Raw genomic sequence first — 11,999 nt, forward strand, 5'->3', positions numbered from 1 at the left:
TAATTTAAAAATACTACGATGTGTACACCTATTACATACAAAGATAAATTGAAGTCAGTGTTTGCAAAACGAGTTTATTTGCTGGATTTATTTACAGACACATTGCGAAGAATTTATTCACAGGACACATTACATAAAATGTATTTACAGGACACATTGACAAGAATTTATTTACAGGACACATTACAGAAAATGTATTTACAGGACACATTGACAAGAATTTATTTACAGGACACATTACAGAAAATGTATTTACAGGACACATTGCAAAGAATTTATTTACAGGACACATTGCAGAAAATGTATTTACAGGACACATTGCAAAGAATTTATTTACAGGACACATTGCAGAAAATGTATTTACAGTACACATTGCAAAGAATTTATTTACAGCACACAGTGCAGAAAATGTATTTACAGGACATATTGCAAAGAATTTATTTACAGGACACATTGCAGAAAATGTATTCCAAGGACACATTGCAAAGAATTTATTTACAGGACACATTGCAGAAAATGTATTCCAAGGACACATTGCAAAGAATTTATTTACAGGACACATTGCAGAAAATGTATTTACAGGACACATCGCAAAGAATTTATTTACAGGACACATTGCAGAAAATGTATTTACAGGACACATTGCAAAGAATTTATTTACAGGACACATTGCAGAAAATGTATTTACAGGACACATCGCAAAGAATTTATTTACAGGACACATTACAGAAAATGTATTTACAGGACACATTGCAAAGAATTTATTTACAGGACACATTGCAGAAAATGTATTTACAGGACACATCGCAAAGAATTTATTTACAGGACATATTGCAGAAAATGTATTTACAGGACACATTGCAGAAAATGTATTTACAGGACATATTGCAGAAAATGTATTTACAGGACACATTGCAGAAAATGTATTTACAGGACACATTGCAGAAAATGTATTTACAGGACACATTGCAGAAAATGTATTTACAGGACATATTGCAGAAAATGTATTTACAGGACACATTGCAGAAAATGTATTTACAGGACACATTGCAGACAATGTATTTACAGGACATATTGCAGAAAATGTATTTACAGGACACATTGCAGAAAATGTATTTACAGGACACATTGCAGAAAATGTATTTACAGGACACATTGCAGAAAATGTATTTACAGGACACATTGCAGAAAATGTATTTACAGGACACATTGCAGAAAATGTATTTACAGGACACATTGCAGAAAATGTATTTACAGGACACATTGCAGAAAATGTATTTACAGGACACATTGCAGAAAATGTATTTACAGGACACATTGCAGAAAATGTATTTACAGGACACATTGCAGAAAATGTATTTACAGGACACATTGCAGAAAATGTATTTACAGGACATATTGCAGAAAATGTATTTACAGGACACATTGCAGAAAATGTATTTACAGGACACATCGCAAAGAATTTATTTACAGGACACATTGCAGAAAATGTATTTACAGGACACATCGCAAAGAATTTATTTACAGGACACATTGCAGAAAATGTATTTACAGGACACATTGCAGAAAATGTATTTACAGGACACATTGCAGAAAATGTATTTACAGGACACATTGCAGAAAATGTATTTACAGGACACATTGCAGAAAATGTATTTACAGGACATATTGCAGAAAATGTATTTACAGGACACATTGCAGAAAATGTATTTACAGGACACATTGCAGAAAATGTATTTACAGGACACATTGCAGAAAATGTATTTACAGGACATATTGCAGAAAATGTATTTACAGGACACATTGCAGAAAATGTATTTACAGGACACATCGCAAAGAATTTATTTACAGGACACATTGCAGAAAATGTATTTACAGGACACATCGCAAAGAATTTATTTACAGGACACATTGCAGAAAATGTATTTACAGGACACATTGCAGAAAATGTATTTACAGGACACATTGCAGAAAATGTATTTACAGGACACATTGCAGAAAATGTATTTACAGGACACATTGCAGAAAATGTATTTACAGGACATATTGCAGAAAATGTATTTACAGGACACATTGCAGAAAATGTATTCCCATTGAAGGCAATGAACGTGTACACAATGCATTGAGTTTACAATCTATGACAGATTAAGACTAGACGGTGGGGGCTAGCTAAGATATGTCGCCTTATCATATCTCTCCTCGAAGGGCTATATAGTTTTTGAAAAACAAAATAACTTTACAAAAAAATACTCAAAGTAAAATGATAATGTATTGAATTTCTTCTAGCCTAGTCTTTAATTATTGTTATGTTGTACGACTGTCCCTACACCTTTTTTTTTAAATATAAAAATGAACTGGTCATGCAGGTCTACAACAGGAGTAGTCTACGGAGTAATTTGTCCTTGGGCGGTAATGGTTTTAGTAGAGATCTGAAAAGGTAGCCTATGTAATCTTTGTTTTAGCGTTTTTTTTTTTTACTAAGCTGCCCCCCCCCCCAACCCAGCTTTCTTTTTTTATTTCACAGAATAAAACCTAAATGAGTTTGGTAAAGATTTTAATGTCTTGCAGTCTTGCAACCCTCTTCATTTAAAAAAACGAGTCTAGAGTCTACAATAAGTAGCAGATTATAAACTATCTCTATTTTCCCATCTATATGCTTCACATAGCCTAAAGTTAATATTTATTTTATATAATTATGCATTTAAAAAATGTAAACAATAAAGTATATCAAAAATTGTTTTAGTTTAGCGCAATTTCATGCTTTTAGCTTTCTCAATACCGTACGCTATGATCCTATCACTTGTCTGGACCAGTTGGAAAGCTAGGGGTGGGGGAAGAAAGAACAGGGTATCTGAATGATCCACTATGTCAGGCAAGCGCTAATGAAAATTGAAGGTTTTATGGTTATCTATTGTTACTTTCAAACTATAAAGCAAAGTACAAAGAGGACTAATGCAGTCAAGTAAAATCCAACATCCACCTTCATCTATCCCTTAGTCTGTTGGACCGTTGGGGTACCACACAAGATTTGTCAACCGTCTTTCTCCATTCCTCTCTGTCTTTTGCCTTGGGTAGAACCTCCTTCATTCTTTTATGTTGTCTTCCCATTGCAAATGTTTTTTAAACCATTAGATCAATTAGATACTAATTATAAGACATCAGTTAAGCCAGGTTTACATCTAACTTCACATTCACTTTCACCTATCCCTTGGTCTTCTGGACCTTTGGGGCACCACACAGGATCTGTCAACCTTCTTTCTCCATTCTTCTCTGTCATTTGCCTATGATAGAAATTCATTTGATATTCTTTCTGAAAATATTGAAACCTGCCTTTTTACCTGCCTGGGTGGACCACTTCTGATAGAATTTAATACCGATATTCTTCTGAAAATATTGAAACCTGCCTTTTTTCCTGCCTGGCTGGACCACTTCAGGGGCCGATTTTGAGTTTGTGTTTTCACACAAACTGTCTTTGTAACCTTGTTGAGAATGTGTGTTAATTTTACTAGGATTGTTTAAAGTGAAATATTTAGTAGATATTTTTTTTCGGGAAGGGTAGAGGAGTAAAGTGTATGAAATTAAAAAAAGAAACATTACTCCCCCCTTCCCCAGCTCTTTTCATAAGTTCAAAAGTTGAGGTACACAAGTGGGCCCTATACACAAAACAAATAAATGGTGATTGTAGGCTTAGACCAGGCATGTCAAACACAGCGTTCGGGGGCCGCGACCACCTTGCGTGCGGCCCACTTAGCCACCTAAAAATTATCAAAATAATGTTAAACTGTTACGCTGGAAAATAAGAGATGACAAGCTACTTGAATCGTAGAGTGAGTCTGCAGCAAATCATTTAGTGAATGTGATTTTATGAAGGAGTGTGTCGTTCAAGCCGAAGTAATGTGTCCAGAAAAGGTGAAAGCTTTCGCAAAACTAGTGTTAACTAGCAACACTGTGGCAGATAGAATAAATGACATGTCAGTCAGATGGCGTGAACAATTAAAGATTTTGAATTATTTTCATTTGCTCTCTATGAGTCAACTGATGTAACGGGTGTAACACTGTTGGCTATATTCATAAGGGCCTGTGACATGAATTTTGAGATACATGAAGAAGTACTTGAGATCTGTTCTATGCATAACACCACAACAAGCGAGGAAGTGTTTGAGAAATTAGAGGAGGTGATATTGCAGTACAATTCATCTTTGATAAAACTAGCTAGTCTAACAACGGATGGCCCACCAACCATAAAATTAAATGGTTTTGATGCAAAACTACTTGCAAAAATAAGACAGACTGATGCTAAGTTTAAATTTGCTCATTTTCAGTGCATCATTCACCATGAAACATTCTGCGCATAGCAATTACAGCTCCAACATGTCATAAGACCGGTTTCAGTCGCTCTCAGTTTTATTCGTGCCCGTAGTTTAAATCATCGCCAATTTTCAATATTTCTGGATGACATTGGACATGAATTTGATTGTGTTCCTTACTACAAAGAAGTCCGCTGGCTCTACTGTTATAAAGTATTGAAGAGATTTTTTGCACTGCGTGAGGAAATTGTATTGTTTCTGAACATGAAAGTTGAACCTGTTGAACATTTCCAAACTCACTAATGCGTTCGGGATCTACCATTGGCAGTTGATCTCACTTCTCACCTGCAAGACTTGAATTTAAAACTTCAAAGTAAAGACAAAATTGTCACGACTACGTGTAATCATGTGAAGTGCTTACAAGCAAAATTACGTCAGTGGTTAAACCAAATATGAAGAGAAAATCACTTCTCAAGTGTCAGAAACTAAAAAGATTAAATACGGCTACAACATTTGGTAAATATGTCTTAGACCTGGAATCGTTATTATATGCTTTCAATGAAAGTTTTCGTGACTTCGTTCCGTACGAGCAAGAATTTTCGTTGTTTGTATCTCCATTCTCATTTGATTCTGAAATTGCTGCTGGTAATGTGCAACTAGAGATGATAGATAGCAGTCAGAGTCTTTGTTGAAATCGAAGAATTTAGAATTGGCTGTGCCAAAATTTTAGTTATTTACCCTGAACAGTACGTTGAATTGCGGAAGTAGCAGCCAGAATTCTTGCTGTTTGCAAGCACTTATCTCTATGAGCAGTTCTTTTCCATAATAAAAGCTACAAAAGCACCTCACCGTTAGAGATTATCTCATCAAAATTTGTCATCTGTGCTGAAAGTGTCAGTGGAAAACAAACGTCAACCTGACATTAATAAAGTTGTATCCCATAAAAGATGTCAAGCATCAGGACAAAGAAAATAATGTGTAATCATATTGGCTTTTAGTTATACAAATTTAGCTAACTAAGGGACATGTATGACATTAATTATTGTATTCTATTGTATTGTTTCTAATTTACATAAAACTAGTAGGCTGTTTTGCAACTGATTTTTGGCTGCGGCCCCTCATATCATAGTAAGCTTTTATGCGGCCCATACACCTTAATGAGTTTGACATGCCTGGCCTAGACTAACTTATTCCTAGAATAGAAAGCAATTTCTAGTTTGTCGGTAACAGACTGGATTGTCAGCCCTACATGGGAGAACTCTACATAGTAGATCTGGGTGATGGGGAAGGGAGACAAATAGTTTGGAATCCTTAGCACACAACGACTACCACGTGAAAGTGACAGTAACATTTTGTGGAATACAACAGCGGTTCTCAAGCTTTTAAGCTCGGCGACCCCTTTTTACAATTCCTCACTTTGCCGCGACCCCTCCCCCCCCTTACACACACACAGCAATAGAAGAGTAGACAATAACAATCCATATTTTCGATGGTCTTAGGCGACCCATGGCAAATCGTCAATCGACCCCCAAAGGGGTCGCGATCCACAAGTTGAGAACCCCTGCCATAGTAGATCAGAGATCTACATATAGAGTATAAAGGACACGTTACACGTTACACTGCATGGCTAGCAGCAGGTCACACGTGTGCATCAATGTGGCTTGTCAAGAGAATAGGTCTACGTCTACTGTACTTTAGTCAATAAACAGCGAAAGTGCAAGTTGTTTTTGTTTTGTTTTTATGTAGCGTCTTTCATATGATAATTTGATCGATTTTAAAATGTTCATAAATGAAGTTAAAAATAACATCGAACAAAGAAGTGTGAGCAGTTTCCGAAAATACAAGACAACAAAGGCGGCCCCTGTGGGTCCGTTGTTTGGTAAGGATTATGGGCGTAAGGGAGGCCTGGAAGTTAATACAGGATTCCAAAAAAGTTACATCGCGCTACAAAAACCAAATGGTGACACTAAAATAGACAACAATAAGCTCTTCACTGATTACATTGATATTTCTTTAGAATAAAATATGGAAAACCCTAAACCAAACTTGATAACTCCAGAATATAGTGGCGTGGCTAGTAGCCATATACGATGCCCAGTGAGGCAGCTCTTCGTAATGTCCCCCCCCCCAAAGAGAATATAACAACAAACAGAAGTTTTTTCCCCAAAATAATGTTTATTTAATGTCATTGTAAAAGCATTGCTAATTTGCAAATAATAATAATAATAATAAAAATAACAATATACCCCATTGTTATATCAACCGAGGGGATAATAACAACTGACCTCATAGACACCTTACAAGGCCCTTAACATTCCTAGGAACATCTTCGTTGCCTGTCAGAGGGCGGTACTGCTGCAGACCTGCCACATCACCAGAAAATTCCTCAGTGGAAACTGTTAAAGGGACTACGATTAATTTTGTTTCTCTTTAGCGAAACTCGACCCTGGCAGCGCCAGAGAATGACTACTCGTTCATTTCTAACATAATAATAATAATTTTTATACAACGATACTACGTGTTGCCAAAGCTATTTTTAATTTCATAGAAATCCTTTTTTTTTTTTTCACAAGTTCTTGCCAAATTATTGAGTCGTACGTTTGACATTGTTGATCGCAAATGATGTTTTTTATCAACCTTAATTTACAAAAATTTGCTCACATGTAACCACATTTACCACGATTTAAAAAAAAAAGATGCCAACCATATTTATTAGCGGCCTCCGAATGGGGAATAGCCACTTTTAGTTTTGTGTAGTCTTGTCTATTCGTCCGTCCGTCCGTTTAGAACGCGAAATCTACACACAAAAAAGAATGTTAAACATAAAACATCATGATATTTTAGCTCTTTCAAAAGTTCTGATCCAACGGCTACTTTTTCCTTTTCTGAAAGCGAAACATTTAATTTTTAAAATTAACTATGCAAGCAGCTTTTTCATTAAAAAACAACAGTGACGTTAAGAAAAATGTGTTTAAACCGTTCAGAGTAGGCCTACTGAATAATGTAACTGAATTGACTTCAACTTCAGCAAACCGAATGACTTCCAAATTCAAAGAACGAGCAGGCAAATAATTGTGCTTTAGGATTAACTTCTAAAATTGGACACGTGGTATTGACCTTTCATGACCCTAGCATTATAATAGCATTGACCTCTGCAGTACATTATGTCTTAGTTATCTCTAAAATATTGCCAGCGATTCCAGCGGTATGCTTGTCCTTAGTGTGGCTGAAGTCATTGAAATACTAATGCTTTCTGTCTTTCTGCCCCTCTCTGTCTTTCTATCTATCCATCTATCCACCAACCCACACACCCACCATTCATATGACTAGCTAGCGTAGTTTTTTTTTTTTTTAACTTCAACACTCTTGTAAGAAGTCTTAAGCATAGATTCCAGTTTATGTAAGTCTATCATCATCAAAGTTGGTTGCTCTTACACTATTATGTTGCCACACTCGGGTGGGCAGGCCTACGTATGGATCCATTTTAAACGTACTTTAAAAAGGGGAGGGGAACGCAATACGACCGTTTAATGACCTTTTTTTTTCCTGGTCTCTGTATTTCAGGTATTTCATTTACAAAAGATTTTTCTAGAACTAGCGTAGTCATTGACTATACAGCTAAATTTAGTTGACCTCTGCCATATATTTGGATGACTTGATTTACTATAATGATGTAAACTGTATCCTAGCTCTTCCTTATGTCCTATATACACGTTCATGTTAACCAAAGGCGTTTTATGAATGTAGGCTGCATGTTCAAGTTGCTATACATTAATGAGGTTATGAGTTAAAGCGTTTTGTGTGGAAGTAATAATAGAGTTTGATAGCTATCCAATAATTTGATGCTAGGCCTGGTAGGGAGCGGTGATTAATTAAGAGAATTAAGAGAGAACAATTCAGCTCTAGACAAAGCTTCAATATATGTGGGTGTTTCTGAGGTAACTATGAAAAAAGGTGGCTGTAGACGCTGAATAGATTCTGATGAAATCACGAGGTGGTCTGTGGTAGTTTAAAAAATATTGGTGTACAAATTGAGGAGATGGAAGTGAAAGCATGAGAAGTGAGACCGAAAAGACGTGTATTTTTGTAGTGACTTCTATCTTGTTTCAATTATCACATCACCCATAATTCTACATTTTACTACTTTCAAGCTGAATCTGTTTATATTTGTAAATAAAATGTAAATTCAGTTTTGTTTTAAAAGAAGCTTGTTTATGTTTATTTCAGGCTCTACATGAAGAATGCAATAAACAAACATCGGTTTAGTTGCACTAACTGTTTGGAGCTATACACCAGCGTATCAACACTATTCTACTACCTTGATATTTTGTTGGAGGTTAAGCTGACGTAAAAGGACATGTCCTCCTTTTTGGGGTCCTGTCATCTGTCCGCAGGCATTTGCTCAAAGTACCAAAATGTCCTGCTTTCACTCTGTTGTTTAGTATAATTACATATCATTCAATATCACTCAAATATATTTTTAATATTTTCTGATTTAAAATCATAAGCTCATTAATAAATAGAAGATAGATGACAAGTTATTTGACAACTCTCTTCGTTGACAAAATCTGTGATATTTCTTTAGCATTCGCGGGCATATTGCTAACGTTGAAACCGGACTTTTTAACGCAGCAAATTTGTTGGAGCTGTTCAGGTACGATTTTCGTTTAGGCGCAAAAAGTTTTAAATCCTATCATCTGTCCTTTAACCGTAGAGGTGTTGTAACAGTCTGCGTAGACAAATCCCTCCACGTTTCCCAGTCAGCAGTTGTTCTTAGCAGGATATCTAGAGAGAGGCCGGTCCATTCTCTTATGTTATCCATCCAGCCTTTCTTTGGACGACCCTTTCTTCGTGCTTCCTCCACTGTACCTTAGAGAATGACTTTTGATATTGAGTTATTTCTTACATTTTGAACAAACCTGCTCAGCTTTCGTCTCTTTACAGTATTGGGCTCTCCCTTTTTACCAGCCAGAGTGTTGACTCGTAAAAGTACAAAGTCATTTGTCTTATTTTCCTGGTATCTGATACTCAACATTTTTCTGTAGCATTTACTGTCGAAGGCTTGAATTCTTCTTTCAGCCTCAGCGTTCAGTGTCAAACTTTCACAACCATATTGGAGTTCAGAGACCACTAGCGAACAATAGTTTTAATTTTACTGGAAAGCCGATGTTACTCTTCCAGATCTCATTATATTATGTATGTTTATTATGTATTGTTACGAATCTCACTATCCAGGCTCTCTGCAAACTGCACCATACACCACCAACGTAAAGAACTTGACAACTCAGGGCTCCAGAGTAACGTAACACTTTAATAGTTGAATAAATAACAGCCAATACTGTACAATTGGCAACACGTACACTGTACAAATATAACACCGTACTGCCGTATCAACTCTTGCACTGGCCTCTCCGTCTCGTTCCGAGCTTGCACTGGGTTCAACAGTTCAAGACTGACTTCACACACTAGGCTCGTTGTGTCGGACTCGATCGCAGACCAAGATCAAGACGCCAGTCGTCTCAACTGGGGAGTAAGGCTCGAATCCAGGACCATGGAGGCGGCACCAGTCAGTCATTTCTAGTTCGCAATGTGCATTCATGAAATAGTCAAAAGTAATACAACTTTTTTCGGAGGGGGGGGGGCCTAAGATGTACTTAAGGGTCTACTAAAGTTCTACTAAAGGCCTATATACCATATTGAAAACAAGATTTTTCTTGATTGATTTATTTGTCAATTTTTTTAACTGGTTCATGTTTTGTTAAGTATAATTAATAATTGTTTAAAATTAAATTTCACCTTTATCCAAGAATGGGTGTGGGAGAAATAACATATTCAAACTTTTTACCAGACAGGCAGCCCAACATAGTGAGTTGATATATACTATATAACTAGAGTAATTTTTCAGCTTTTGACTTGCAAATAAATTGTTGTAAGCCTAAATTCACACTTATTTTACCTTGTTCGCATTTCTTTAGGACACCCTTGTACACCGTGGGCCACTGAAGCAGATGACCTTTAGGCCTACATCTTCTGCCCCACAGATCCCAGGGTCTGCAAAGGGAACTTTACCTTTCTTTATAATTATGTTCATTCCTTTTAGACTCGGAAGAGTTTGCAGGTGTCTGGTAACCCAAGATGGGTAAAAGTAGGAATCTTAATTTGGATCATTAGAGATTTTTACATCAAATGCTTCAGGAATGGAGTTCGGCTATTTATTTAAAACAGATTGGCCTAGATTTTCTACAGAAATAGCATTAGCGTAATTGATTATACTCTGGCTTTCTGTAGGCTAGATAGGCTATTTAAAAAAAAACATAGATTGGACTTATTGGTATGCTTCTGTCAAAGTTCTGTCTCATCGTCTGTAACTAATGATGTCTGACCGTCTTTCCTCTGATATGCATATATAATGAAGAACTGATGAAGTCTTGTATTAACTTATCACGCACTAAAGTAGGACTCAGTCGATTACAGTAGAAGCTAGTCCTATTCCGCCTTTCGTTGCATTTTGTAAAGAATTTATTTAGATAGCTCTCGAGAAAAGTATTTTTTTTTAAATAATTTTAAAAGAAGCAAAATTTTAAAAAATAACGCCAAATAATAGGGCCGACAAAATAACTCCAAATTTCCTGACAAAATAGCCACAAAACACGATATATTTATATAGTTCATCTATGTTATACAGTAATGTGTGGCAACTTCAATTGAAGACTACTATTGCAGTGAGAAAGAAAGAAAACAAAAGAAAATGTTTTTACATTTCTATAAATGCAAAGTTAATACTATTGTAACCTAGCCAAATAACCTCAACGAAAGGATTACAAAATGGAACATTTAATCATCAATTACAAACTAGATCTATAGCCAAACTAATCACATCCCAGGCGTCCTTGTTTTCATCCCTTCTCTGTTTCTCCATCGTGTCCCATGGTGCACAATATCGCGCCAAAATGACAGTGCGCAATGTAGAGTCATAACACTGCCCCCTCCCTAGTTATGTTCGTCCCGAACATGACCAGATTTACGACAGGGCAGCGGGGTTGTCAGTGTAGATGAAGTTCTGGCAAGAAAGTTAGAGTCCCACCTGAGGCCAGGCCATAAAACACACAGTCATTTTCAGCCATTGCAAGAAGGTATTTTCCTCTACACTTGTTCATTAACCACATTATCATTGTCCAGGTTCCGATAAAATGGATTCATCTTTTACTCTGCTTAGTGAAGGCAGACGTAAACACGTTTGTCAAGTCCAGATCTGTTGATGGTTTTTCTGGCATTTGCATTCTCCATTAGAGGTGCCGCCCGTACAGTTCTTATTAAATTTATGTCTGCAGTTAGTACTTGTTGATAAACAGAAGTATTGGACACAGACCCAACGTTGTCTGGTTTGGCCAAGCCCATTGAAGCACTCATATCACGGGCATCGAAAGCAATTGTTTCATTCTGATTATAGGTCACTCCTCTAGTTTCTTCATCTAACGCTTTCTTTTCATGTCTGCGCTTATCGTTGAGACGGTTGTCACTTTCTAAATCTTGAAAGCAAAATTCATACAACTTGTCATTAAGATCAATGACAGTGCTGCCACCAAAACACCATTGTTGTCACTACCCGTACAGTCACAACAATGATTGGTTGACGTTTAATTCTCTGCTTTTCTAGGATGTAGCTGCCCACCAGTTTATCCCACTTCTGAC

Source organism: Biomphalaria glabrata, chromosome 7 (assembly GCF_947242115.1).
Source record: "Biomphalaria glabrata chromosome 7, xgBioGlab47.1, whole genome shotgun sequence".
Taxonomy (NCBI): Eukaryota; Metazoa; Mollusca; class Gastropoda; family Planorbidae; genus Biomphalaria; species Biomphalaria glabrata.